Source organism: Rhinoderma darwinii, unplaced genomic scaffold (genome assembly GCF_050947455.1).
Source record: "Rhinoderma darwinii isolate aRhiDar2 unplaced genomic scaffold, aRhiDar2.hap1 Scaffold_730, whole genome shotgun sequence".
Lineage (NCBI taxonomy): Eukaryota > Metazoa > Chordata > Amphibia > Anura > Rhinodermatidae > Rhinoderma > Rhinoderma darwinii.
The window spans coordinates 4,539-19,216 of NW_027464292.1; positions in this window are offsets into that span (position 1 = coordinate 4,539).

Below are 14,678 nucleotides of genomic sequence, written 5' to 3' on the forward strand. Positions count from 1 at the left end.
CATGAAGACACAGCGCCGTATTACTCCTCCGTACACCGTACATGAAGACACAGCACCGTATTACTCCTCCGTACACCGTACATGAAGAGACAGCGCCGTATTACCCCTCCGTACACCGTACATGAAGACACAGCGCCGTATTACTCCTCCGTACACCGTACATGAAGACACAGCGCCGTATTACCCCTCCATACACCGTACATGAAGACACAGCGCCGTATTACCCCTCCATACACCGTACATGAGGACACAGCGCCATATTACTCCTCCGTACACCGTACATGAAGACACAGCGCCGTATTACCCCTCCATACACCGTACATGAAGACACAGCGCCGTATTACCCCTCCATACACTATACATGAGGACATTGCCGTATTACTCCTCCGTACACCGTACATGAAGAGACAGCGCCGTATTACCCCTCCGTACACCGTACATGAAGACACAGCGCCGTATTACTCCTCCGTACATGAAGACACAGCGCCGTATTACTCCTCCGTACACCGTACATGAAGACACAGCGCCGTATTACCCCTCCGTACACCGTACATGAAGACACAGCGCCGTATTACTCCTCCGTACACCGTACATGAAGACACAGCACCGTATTACTCCTCCGTACATGAAGACACAGCGCCGTATTACCCCTCCGTACACCGTACATGAAGAGACCGCGCCGTATTACCCCTCCATACACCGTACATGAGGACACAGCGCCGTATTACTCCTCCGTACACCGTACATGAAGACACAGCGCCGTATTACCCCTCCATACACCGTACATGAAGACACAGCGCCGTATTACTCCTCCGTACATGAAGACACAGTGCCGTATTACCCCTCCATACACCGTACATGAAGACACAGCGCCGTATTACCCCTCCATACACCGTACATGAAGACCCAGCGCCGTATTACTCCTCCGTACATGAAGACACAGCGCCGTATTACTCCTCCGTACACCGTACATGAAGAGACAGTGCCGTATTACCCCTCCGTACACCGTACATGAAGACACAGCGCCGTATTTCTCCTCCGTACAACGTACATGAAGACACAGCGCCGTATTACCCCTCCATACACCGTACATGAAGACACAGCGCCGTATTACCCCTCCATACACCGTACATGAGGACACAGCGCCGTATTACTCCTCCGTACACCGTACATGAAGACACAGCGCCGTATTACCCCTCCGTACACCCTACATGAAGACACAGCGCCGTATTACCCCTCCATACACCGTACATGAAGACACAGCGCCGTATTACTCCTCCGTACACCGTACATGAAGACACAGCGCCGTATTACCCCTCCGTACACCGTACATGAAGACACAGCGCCGTATTACTCCTCCGTACACCATACATGAAGACACAGCGCCGTATTACTCCTCAGTACACCGTACATTAAGACACAGCGCCGTATTACTCCTCCGTACACCGTACATGAAGACACAGCGCCGTATTACTCCTCCGTACATGAAGACACAGCGCCGTATTACTCCTCCGTACACCGTACATGAAGACACAGCGCCGTATTACTCCTCCGTACACCGTACATGAAGAGACAGCGCCGTATTACCCCTCCGTACACCGTACATGAAGACACAGCGCCGTATTACTCCTCCGTACACCGTACATGAAGACACAGCGCCGTATTACCCCTCCATACACCGTACATGAAGACACTGCGCCGTATTACCCCTGCATACACCGTACATGAGGACACAGCGCCATATTACTCCTCCGTACACCGTACATGAAGACACAGCGCCGTATTACCCCTCCATACACCGTACATGAAGACACAGCGCCGTATTACCCCTCCATACACCGTACATAAGGACACAGCGCCATATTACTCCTCCGTACACCGTACATGAAGACACAGCGCCGTATTACCCCTCCATACACCGTACATGAAGACACAGCGCCGTATTACTCCTCCGTACACCGTACATGAAGAGACAGCGCCGTATTACCCCTCCGTACACCGTACATGAAGACACAGCGCCGTATTACTCCTCCGTACACCGTACATGAAGACACAGCGCCGTATTACCCCTCCATACACCGTACATGAAGACACAGCGCCGTATTACCCCTCCATACACCGTACATGAGGACACAGCGCCATATTACTCCTCCGTACACCGTACATGAAGACAGCGCCGTATTACCCCTCCATACACCGTACATGAAGACACAGCGCCGTATTACCCCTCCATACACCGTACATAAGGACACAGCGCCATATTACTCCTCCGTACACCGTACATGAAGACACAGCGCCGTATTACCCCTCCATACACCGTACATGAAGACACAGCGCCGTATTACCCCTCCATACACTATACATGAGGACACAGCGCCGTATTACTCCTCCGTACATGAAGAGACAGCGCCGTATTACCCCTCCGTACACCGTATATGAAGACACAGCGCCGTATTACTCCTCCGTACATGAAGACACAGCGCCGTATTACTCCTCCGTACACCGTACATAAAGACACAGCGCCGTATTACCCCTCCGTACACCGTACATGAAGACACAGCGCCGTATTACTCCTCCGTACACCGTACATGAAAACACAGCGCCGTATTACTCCTCCGTACATGAAGACACAGCGCCGTATTACCCCTCCGTACACCGTACATGAAGAGACCGCGCCGTATTACCCCTCCATACACCGTACATGAGGACACAGCGCTGTATTACTCCTCCGTACACCGTACATGAAGACACAGCGCCGTATTACCCCTCCATACACCGTACATGAAGACACAGCGCCGTATTACTCCTCCGTACATGAAGACACAGTGCCGTATTACCCCTCCATACACCGTACATGAAGACACAGCGCCGTATTACCCCTCCATACACCGTACATGAAGACACAGCGCCGTATTACTCCTCCGTACATGAAGACACAGCGCCGTATTACTCCTCCGTACACCGTACATGAAGAGACAGTGCCGTATTACCCCTCCGTACACCGTACATGAAGACACAGCGCCGTATTACTCCTCCGTACAACGTACATGAAGACACAGCGCCGTATTACCCCTCCATACACTGTACATGAAGACCCTGCGCCGTATTACCCCTCCATACACCGTACATGAGGACACAGCGCCGTATTACTGCTCCGTACACCGTACATGAAGACACAGCGCCGTATTACCCCTCCATACACCGTACATGAAGACACAGCGCCGTATTACTCCTCCGTACATGAAGACACAGCGCCGTATTACTCCGTACATGAATACACAGCGCCGTATTACTCCACCGTACATGAAGACACAGCGCCGTTTTACTCCTCCGTACATGAAGGCACAGCGCCGTATTACCCCTCCGTACACCGTACATGAAGAGACTGCGCCGTATTACCCCTCCATACACCGTACATGAGGACACAGCGCCGTATTACTCCTCCGTACACCGTACATGAAGACACAGCGCCGTATTACCCCTCCATACACCGTACATGAGGACACAGCGCCGTATTACTCCTCCGTACATGAAGACACAGCGCCGTATTACCCCACCGTACATGAAGACACAGCGCCGTATTACCCCTCCATACACCGTACATGAAGACACAGCGCCGTATTACTCCTCCGTACATGAAGACACAGCGCCGTATTACTCCTCCGTACATGAAGACACAGCGCCGTATTACCCCTCCATACACCGTACATGAAGACACAGCGCCGTATTACTCCTCCGTACACCATACATGAAGACACAGCGCCGTATTACTCCTCCGTACACCGTACATGAAGAGACAGCGCCGTATTACCCCTCCGTACACCGTACATGAAGACACAGCGCCGTATTACTCCTCCGTACACCGTACATGAAGACACAGCGCCGTATTACCCCTCCATACACCGTACATGAAGACCCAGCACCGTATTACCCCTCCATACACCGTACATGAAGACACAGCGCCGTATTACCACTCCATACACCGTACATGAGGACACAGCGCCGTATTACTCCTCCGTACCCCGTACATGAAGACACAGCGCCGTATTACCCCTCCGTACACCCTACATGAAGACACAGCGCCGTATTACCCCTCCATACACCGTACATTAAGACACAGCGCCGTATTACTCCTCCGTACACCGTACATGAAGACACAGCGCCGTATTACTCCTCCGTACACCGTACATGAAGACACAGCGCCGTATTACTCCTCCGTACACCGTACATGAAGACACAGCGCCGTATTACTCCTCCGTACACCGTACATGGAGACAGCGCCGTATTACCCCTCCGTACACCGTACATGAAGACTCAGCGCCGTATTACTCCTCCGTACACCGTACATGAAAGACAGCGCCGTATTACCCCTCCGTACACCGTACATGAAGACAGCGCCGTATTACTCCTCCGTACACCGTACATGAAGACACAGCGCCGTATTACTCCTCCGTACACCGTACATGAAGACACAGCGCCGTATTACTCCTCCGTACATGAAGACACAGCGCCGTATTACTCCGTACATGAATACACAGCGCCGTATTACTCCACCGTACATGAAGACACAGCGCCGTTTTACTCCTCCGTACATGAAGACACAGCGCCGTATTACCCCTCCGTACACCGTACATGAAGAGACCGCGCCGTATTACCCCTCCATACACCGTACATGAGGACACAGCGCCGTATTACTCCTCCGTACACCGTACATGAAGACACAGCGCCGTATTACCCCTCCATACACCGTACATGAAGACACAGCGCCGTATTACCCCTCCATACACTATACATGAGGACATTGCCGTATTACTCCTCCGTACACCGTACATGAAGAGACAGCGCCGTATTACCCCTCCGTACACCGTACATGAAGACACAGCGCCGTATTACTCCTCCGTACATGAAGACACAGCGCCGTATTACTCCTCCGTACACCGTACATGAAGACACAGCGCCGTATTACCCCTCCGTACACCGTACATGAAGACACAGCGCCGTATTACTCCTCCGTACACCGTACATGAAGACACAGCACCGTATTACTCCTCCGTACATGAAGACACAGCGCCGTATTACCCCTCCGTACACCGTACATGAAGAGACCGCGCCGTATTACCCCTCCATACACCGTACATGAGGACACAGCGCCGTATTACTCCTCCGTACACCGTACATGAAGACACAGCGCCGTATTACCCCTCCATACACCGTACATGAAGACACAGCGCCGTATTACTCCTCCGTACATGAAGACACAGTGCCGTATTACCCCTCCATACACCGTACATGAAGACACAGCGCCGTATTACCCCTCCATACACCGTACATGAAGACCCAGCGCCGTATTACTCCTCCGTACATGAAGACACAGCGCCGTATTACTCCTCCGTACACCGTACATGAAGAGACAGTGCCGTATTACCCCTCCGTACACCGTACATGAAGACACAGCGCCGTATTTCTCCTCCGTACAACGTACATGAAGACACAGCGCCGTATTACCCCTCCATACACCGTACATGAAGACACAGCGCCGTATTACCCCTCCATACACCGTACATGAGGACACAGCGCCGTATTACTCCTCCGTACACCGTACATGAAGACACAGCGCCGTATTACCCCTCCGTACACCCTACATGAAGACACAGCGCCGTATTACCCCTCCATACACCGTACATGAAGACACAGCGCCGTATTACTCCTCCGTACACCGTACATGAAGACACAGCGCCGTATTACCCCTCCGTACACCGTACATGAAGACACAGCGCCGTATTACTCCTCCGTACACCATACATGAAGACACAGCGCCGTATTACTCCTCAGTACACCGTACATTAAGACACAGCGCCGTATTACTCCTCCGTACACCGTACATGAAGACACAGCGCCGTATTACTCCTCCGTACATGAAGACACAGCGCCGTATTACTCCTCCGTACACCGTACATGAAGACACAGCGCCGTATTACTCCTCCGTACACCGTACATGAAGAGACAGCGCCGTATTACCCCTCCGTACACCGTACATGAAGACACAGCGCCGTATTACTCCTCCGTACACCGTACATGAAGACACAGCGCCGTATTACCCCTCCATACACCGTACATGAAGACACTGCGCCGTATTACCCCTGCATACACCGTACATGAGGACACAGCGCCATATTACTCCTCCGTACACCGTACATGAAGACACAGCGCCGTATTACCCCTCCATACACCGTACATGAAGACACAGCGCCGTATTACCCCTCCATACACCGTACATAAGGACACAGCGCCATATTACTCCTCCGTACACCGTACATGAAGACACAGCGCCGTATTACCCCTCCATACACCGTACATGAAGACACAGCGCCGTATTACTCCTCCGTACACCGTACATGAAGAGACAGCGCCGTATTACCCCTCCGTACACCGTACATGAAGACACAGCGCCGTATTACTCCTCCGTACACCGTACATGAAGACACAGCGCCGTATTACCCCTCCATACACCGTACATGAAGACACAGCGCCGTATTACCCCTCCATACACCGTACATGAGGACACAGCGCCATATTACTCCTCCGTACACCGTACATGAAGACAGCGCCGTATTACCCCTCCATACACCGTACATGAAGACACAGCGCCGTATTACCCCTCCATACACCGTACATAAGGACACAGCGCCATATTACTCCTCCGTACACCGTACATGAAGACACAGCGCCGTATTACCCCTCCATACACCGTACATGAAGACACAGCGCCGTATTACCCCTCCATACACTATACATGAGGACACAGCGCCGTATTACTCCTCCGTACATGAAGAGACAGCGCCGTATTACCCCTCCGTACACCGTATATGAAGACACAGCGCCGTATTACTCCTCCGTACATGAAGACACAGCGCCGTATTACTCCTCCGTACACCGTACATGAAGACACAGCGCCGTATTACCCCTCCGTACACCGTACATGAAGACACAGCGCCGTATTACTCCTCCGTACACCGTACATGAAGACACAGCGCCGTATTACTCCTCCGTACATGAAGACACAGCGCCGTATTACCCCTCCGTACACCGTACATGAAGAGACCGCGCCGTATTACCCCTCCATACACCGTACATGAGGACACAGCGCTGTATTACTCCTCCGTACACCGTACATGAAGACACAGCGCCGTATTACCCCTCCATACACCGTACATGAAGACACAGCGCCGTATTACTCCTCCGTACATGAAGACACAGTGCCGTATTACCCCTCCATACACCGTACATGAAGACACAGCGCCGTATTACCCCTCCATACACCGTACATGAAGACACAGCGCCGTATTACTCCTCCGTACATGAAGACACAGCGCCGTATTACTCCTCCGTACACCGTACATGAAGAGACAGTGCCGTATTACCCCTCCGTACACCGTACATGAAGACACAGCGCCGTATTACTCCTCCGTACAACGTACATGAAGACACAGCGCCGTATTACCCCTCCATACACTGTACATGAAGACCCTGCGCCGTATTACCCCTCCATACACCGTACATGAGGACACAGCGCCGTATTACTGCTCCGTACACCGTACATGAAGACACAGCGCCGTATTACCCCTCCATACACCGTACATGAAGACACAGCGCCGTATTACTCCTCCGTACATGAAGACACAGCGCCGTATTACTCCGTACATGAATACACAGCGCCGTATTACTCCACCGTACATGAAGACACAGCGCCGTTTTACTCCTCCGTACATGAAGGCACAGCGCCGTATTACCCCTCCGTACACCGTACATGAAGAGACTGCGCCGTATTACCCCTCCATACACCGTACATGAGGACACAGCGCCGTATTACTCCTCCGTACACCGTACATGAAGACACAGCGCCGTATTACCCCTCCATACACCGTACATGAGGACACAGCGCCGTATTACTCCTCCGTACATGAAGACACAGCGCCGTATTACCCCACCGTACATGAAGACACAGCGCCGTATTACCCCTCCATACACCGTACATGAAGACACAGCGCCGTATTACTCCTCCGTACATGAAGACACAGCGCCGTATTACTCCTCCGTACATGAAGACACAGCGCCGTATTACCCCTCCATACACCGTACATGAAGACACAGCGCCGTATTACTCCTCCGTACACCATACATGAAGACACAGCGCCGTATTACTCCTCCGTACACCGTACATGAAGAGACAGCGCCGTATTACCCCTCCGTACACCGTACATGAAGACACAGCGCCGTATTACTCCTCCGTACACCGTACATGAAGACACAGCGCCGTATTACCCCTCCATACACCGTACATGAAGACCCAGCACCGTATTACCCCTCCATACACCGTACATGAAGACACAGCGCCGTATTACCACTCCATACACCGTACATGAGGACACAGCGCCGTATTACTCCTCCGTACCCCGTACATGAAGACACAGCGCCGTATTACCCCTCCGTACACCCTACATGAAGACACAGCGCCGTATTACCCCTCCATACACCGTACATTAAGACACAGCGCCGTATTACTCCTCCGTACACCGTACATGAAGACACAGCGCCGTATTACTCCTCCGTACACCGTACATGAAGACACAGCGCCGTATTACTCCTCCGTACACCGTACATGAAGACACAGCGCCGTATTACTCCTCCGTACACCGTACATGGAGACAGCGCCGTATTACCCCTCCGTACACCGTACATGAAGACACAGCGCCGTATTACTCCTCCGTACACCGTACATGAAAGACAGCGCCGTATTACCCCTCCGTACACCGTACATGAAGACAGCGCCGTATTACTCCTCCGTACACCGTACATGAAGACACAGCGCCGTATTACTCCTCCGTACACCGTACATGAAGACACAGCGCCGTATTACTCCTCCGTACATGAAGACACAGCGCCGTATTACTCCGTACATGAATACACAGCGCCGTATTACTCCACCGTACATGAAGACACAGCGCCGTTTTACTCCTCCGTACATGAAGACACAGCGCCGTATTACCCCTCCGTACACCGTACATGAAGAGACCGCGCCGTATTACCCCTCCATACACCGTACATGAGGACACAGCGCCGTATTACTCCTCCGTACACCGTACATGAAGACACAGCGCCGTATTACCCCTCCATACACCGTACATGAGGACACAGCGCCGTATTACTCCTCCGTACATGAAGACACAGCGCCGTATTACCCCACCGTACATGAAGACACAGCGCCGTATTACCCCTCCATACACCGTACATGAAGACACAGCGCCGTATTACTCCTCCGTACATGAAGACACAGCGCCGTATTACTCCTCCGTACATGAAGACACAGCGCCGTATTACCCCTCCATACACCGTACATGAAGACACAGCGCCGTATTACCCCTCCATACACCGTACATGAAGACACAGCGCCGTATTACTCCTCCGTACACCATACATGAAGACACAGCGCCGTATTACTCCTCCGTACACCGTACATGAAGAGACAGCGCCGTATTACCCCTCCGTACACCGTACATGAAGACACAGCGCCGTATTACTCCTCCGTACACCGTACATGAAGACACAGCGCCGTATTACCCCTCCATACACCGTACATGAAGACCCAGCACCGTATTACCCCTCCATACACCGTACATGAAGACACAGCGCCGTATTACCACTCCATACACCGTACATGAGGACACAGCGCCGTATTACTCCTCCGTACCCCGTACATGAAGACACAGCGCCGTATTACCCCTCCGTACACCCTACATGAAGACACAGCGCCGTATTACCCCTCCATACACCGTACATTAAGACACAGCGCCGTATTACTCCTCCGTACACCGTACATGAAGACACAGCGCCGTATTACTCCTCCGTACACCGTACATGAAGACACAGCGCCGTATTACCCCTCCATACACCGTACATGAAGACACAGCGCCGTATTACTCCTCCGTACACCGTACATGAAGACACAGCGCCGTATTACTCCTCCGTACACCGTACATGAAGACACAGCGCAGTATTACTCCTCCGTACACCGTACATGGAGACAGCGCCGTATTACCCCTCCGTACACCGTACATGAAGACACAGCGCCGTATTACTCCTCCGTACACCGTACATGAAAGACAGCGCCGTATTACCCCTCCGTACACCGTACATGAAGACACAGCGCCGTATTACTCCTCCGTACACCGTACATGAAGACACAGCGCCGTATTACTCCTCCGTACACCGTACATGAAGACACAGCGCCGTATTACTCCTCCGTACATGAAGACACAGCGCCGTATTACTCCGTACATGAATACACAGCGCCGTATTACTCCACCGTACATGAAGACACAGCGCCGTATTACCCCTCCGTACACCGTACATGAAGAGACCGCGCCGTATTACCCCTCCATACACCGTACATGAGGACACAGCGCCGTATTACTCCTCCGTACACCGTACATGAAGACACAGCGCCGTATTACCCCTCCATACACCGTACATGAGGACACAGCGCCGTATTACTCCTCCGTACATGAAGACACAGCGCCGTATTACCCCACCGTACACCGTACATGAAGACACAGCGCCGTATTACTCCTCCGTACATGAAGACACAGCGCCGTATTACCCCTCCGTACACCGTACATGAAGAGACCGCGCCGTATTACCCCTCCATACACCGTACATGAGGACACAGCGCCGTATTACTCCTCCGTACACCGTACATGAAGACACAGCGCCGTATTACCCCTCCATACACCGTACATGAGGACACAGCGCCGTATTACTCCTCCGTACATGAAGACACAGCGCCGTATTACCCCACCGTACACCGTACATGAAGACACAGCGCCGTATTACCCCTCCATACACCGTACATGAGGACACAGCGCCGTATTACTCCTCCGTACATGAAGACACAGCGCCGTATTACTCCTCCGTACATGAAGACACAGCGCCGTATTACCCCTCCATACACCGTACATGAAGACACAGCGCCGTATTACTCCTCCGTACACCATACATGAAGACACAGCGCCGTATTACTCCTCCGTACACCGTACATGAAGAGACAGCGCCGTATTACCCCTCCGTACACCGTACATGAAGACACAGCGCCGTATTACTCCTCCGTACACCGTACATGAAGACACAGCGCCGTATTACCCCTCCATACACCGTACATGAAGACCCAGCACCGTATTACCCCTCCATACACCGTACATGAAGACACAGCGCCGTATTACCACTCCATACACCGTACATGAGGACACAGCGCCGTATTACTCCTCCGTACCCCGTACATGAAGACACAGCGCCGTATTACCCCTCCGTACACCCTACATGAAGACACAGCGCCGTATTACCCCTCCATACACCGTACATTAAGACACAGCGCCGTATTACTCCTCCGTACACCGTACATGAAGACACAGCGCCGTATTACTCCTCCGTACACCGTACATGAAGACACAGCGCCGTATTACTCCTCCGTACACCGTACATGAAGACACAGCGCCGTATTACTCCTCCGTACACCGTACATGAAGAGACAGCGCCGTATTACCCCTCCGTACACCGTACATGAAGACACAGCGCCGTATTACCCCTCCATACGCCGTACATGAGGACACAGCGCCGTATTACTGCTCCGTACACCGTACATGAAGACACAGCGCCGTATTACCCCTCCAAACACCGTACATGAAGACACAGCGCCGTATTACTCCTCCGTACATGAAGACACAGCGCCGTATTACTCCTCCGTACATGAATACACAGCGCCGTATTACTCCACCGTACATGAAGACACAGCGCCGTATTACTCCTCCGTACATGAAGACACAGCGCCGTATTACCCCTCCGTACACCGTACATGAAGAGACCGCGCTGTATTACCCCTCCATACACCGTACATGAGGACACAGCGCCGTATTACTCCTCCGTACACCGTACATGAAGACACAGCGCCGTATTACTCCTCCGTACATGAAGACACAGCGCCGTATTACCCCACCGTACATGAAGACACAGCGCCGTATTACCCCTCCATACACCGTACATGAAGACACAGCGCCGTATTACTCCTCCATACATGAAGACACAGCGCCGTATTACTCCTCCGTACATGAAGACACAGCGCCGTATTACCCCTCCATACACCGTACATGAAGACACAGCGCCGTATTACTCCTCCGTACACAATACATGAAGACACAGCGCCGTATTACTCCTCCGTACACCATACATGAAGAGACAGCGCCGTATTACCCCTCCGTACACCGTACATGAAGACACAGCGCCGTATTACTCCTCCGTACACCGTACATGAACACACCGCGCCGTATTACCCCTCCATACACCGTACATGAAGACCCAGCGCCGTATTACCCCTCCATACACTGTACATGAAGACACAGCGCCGTATTACCCCTCCATACACCGTACATGAGGACACAGCGCCGTATTACTCCTCCGTACACCGTACATGAAGACACAGCGCCGTATTACCCCTCCGTACACCCTACATGAAGACACAGCGCCGTATTACCCCTCCATACACCGTACATTAAGACACAGCGCCGTATTACTCCTCCGTACACCGTACATGAAGACACAGCGCCGTATTACTCCTCCGTACACCGTACATGAAGACACAGCGCCGTATTACCCCTCCATACACCGTACATGAAGACACAGCGCCGTATTACTCCTCCGTACACCGTACATGAAGACACAGCGCCGTATTACTCCTCCGTACACCGTACATGAAGACACAGCGCCGTATTACTCCTCCGTACACCGTACATGAAGAGACAGCGCCGTATTACCCCTCCGTACACCGTACATGAAGACACAGCGCCGTATTACTCCTCCGTACACCGTACATGAAGAGACAGCGCCGTATTACCCCTCCGTACACCGTACATGAAGACACAGCGCCGTATTACTCCTCCGTACACCGTACATGAAGACACAGCGCCGTATTACCCCTCCATACACCGTACATGAAGACACAGCGCCGTATTACCCCTCCATACACCGTACATGAGGACACAGCGCCATATTACTCCTCCGTACACCGTACATGAAGACACAGCGCCGTATTACTCCTCCGTACACTGTACATGAAGAGACATCGCCGTATTACCCCTCCATACACCGTACATGAAGACACAGCGCCGTATTACCCCTCCATACACCGTACATGAGGACACAGCGCCGTATTACTCCTCCCTACACCGTACATGAAGACACAGCGCCGTATTACTCCTCCGTACACCGTACATGAAGAGACAGCGCCGTATTACCCCTCCGTACACCGTACATGAAGACACAGCGCCGTATTACTCCCCTCTCCCGTGGTGACGTTTAGCAGAGGCTCTGATAGTAACTTCTTGGTTACACAGAGCAGGGACAGAAAGCACTGAACCCACGGAGACGGCAGGGGACACCGAGCAACAGGGGCCTTCATACGTAACGATAGAGACAAGTCGTGACCGTCAGGCGTCTGAGAGACCGTTCAGAGTAGAGACATGCTGCACATAGGGGACACACTCTGGTAATGTAATGGCCTGTAGACCACACATAGGAACACTGGTATAATAAACATGGGGCGGGGGCTACTCTACCAGCTCATGTGTAGGACTGGGACGTGTATAGGACCAGCCTAGGGTCATATAACTCTTGAGCAGAGTGACAGACATATCAGTGACTCACCGAGCTGTGACTGGCACTAAGCGGAGCAGGGACTCCAGAACTAGGAACAGGAGCTTCTGTTATATGCGTTACCCAATGACACTCACCATGAGCCTACGACTGTCGATCTAATCGATCCATCACTTTGGTCTTGAGTGTTAAGGATCGGCGAGGCGAGGTCTGGAGGTGGTGGAGTGTTCGTTTACATACACAGGGGCAGATATACTAATGCTCTCTAATATTTAGACAGCTTGAACTCAGAGCAGGCACTCAGAAGATGCGCCAAATTTATCACCGTGGTGCACGTTGTATGATACGTTTGGCGCATCTTGGCAGACGCGTTTCTCTTTCTTATACAGTCTTTTGGTCAGCTTAGTTTACACCGGTTTTTCTAGGACGTAGTATGAATCTTTTATTTAACCGGTTCAGGACCAGGCACCGATTTAGCCGTTTTTCGCACACGTTAAATGACTAGAATGTTGTTGTTTTTTTGCGTTAGCGACATGACTTTTGCAATGTTTTTTTCATGATCAATGGAGGTTTCTTTTCGTATAATTTTTATACACAATGTTTGCTTCTTTTTTTTTTTTTTTTTTTTTTTAGCAATTTTAGGCTTATAGTTAGAAAAAAAAACTTACTTTTTAGCTCATTTAAAGGGATCCTGTCATCAACATCTTACCTGTCAAACTCGCCTGACCCCTCAATGGCCGCAGCTGTCCAGAGTTCGTTCCTGTTCTCTTCTTTCCTGAAGTCCTCCTCTGTCAGTAAATGTAGTCGTTTAAACTCTTCCCGCCTTTTATGGTAATTAGTTTTCCCTCTGGGACTCAGCTTCTTAACCCCGCCCACCGCCGGCACTTGTCCGGCCCTGACTGGCTAAGGAGCTGTCAATCAAAAAGAAGGAGGTGGATTCCACTCTGAGATGCTGGAGGAATGAAAACCTGACTCTTTTC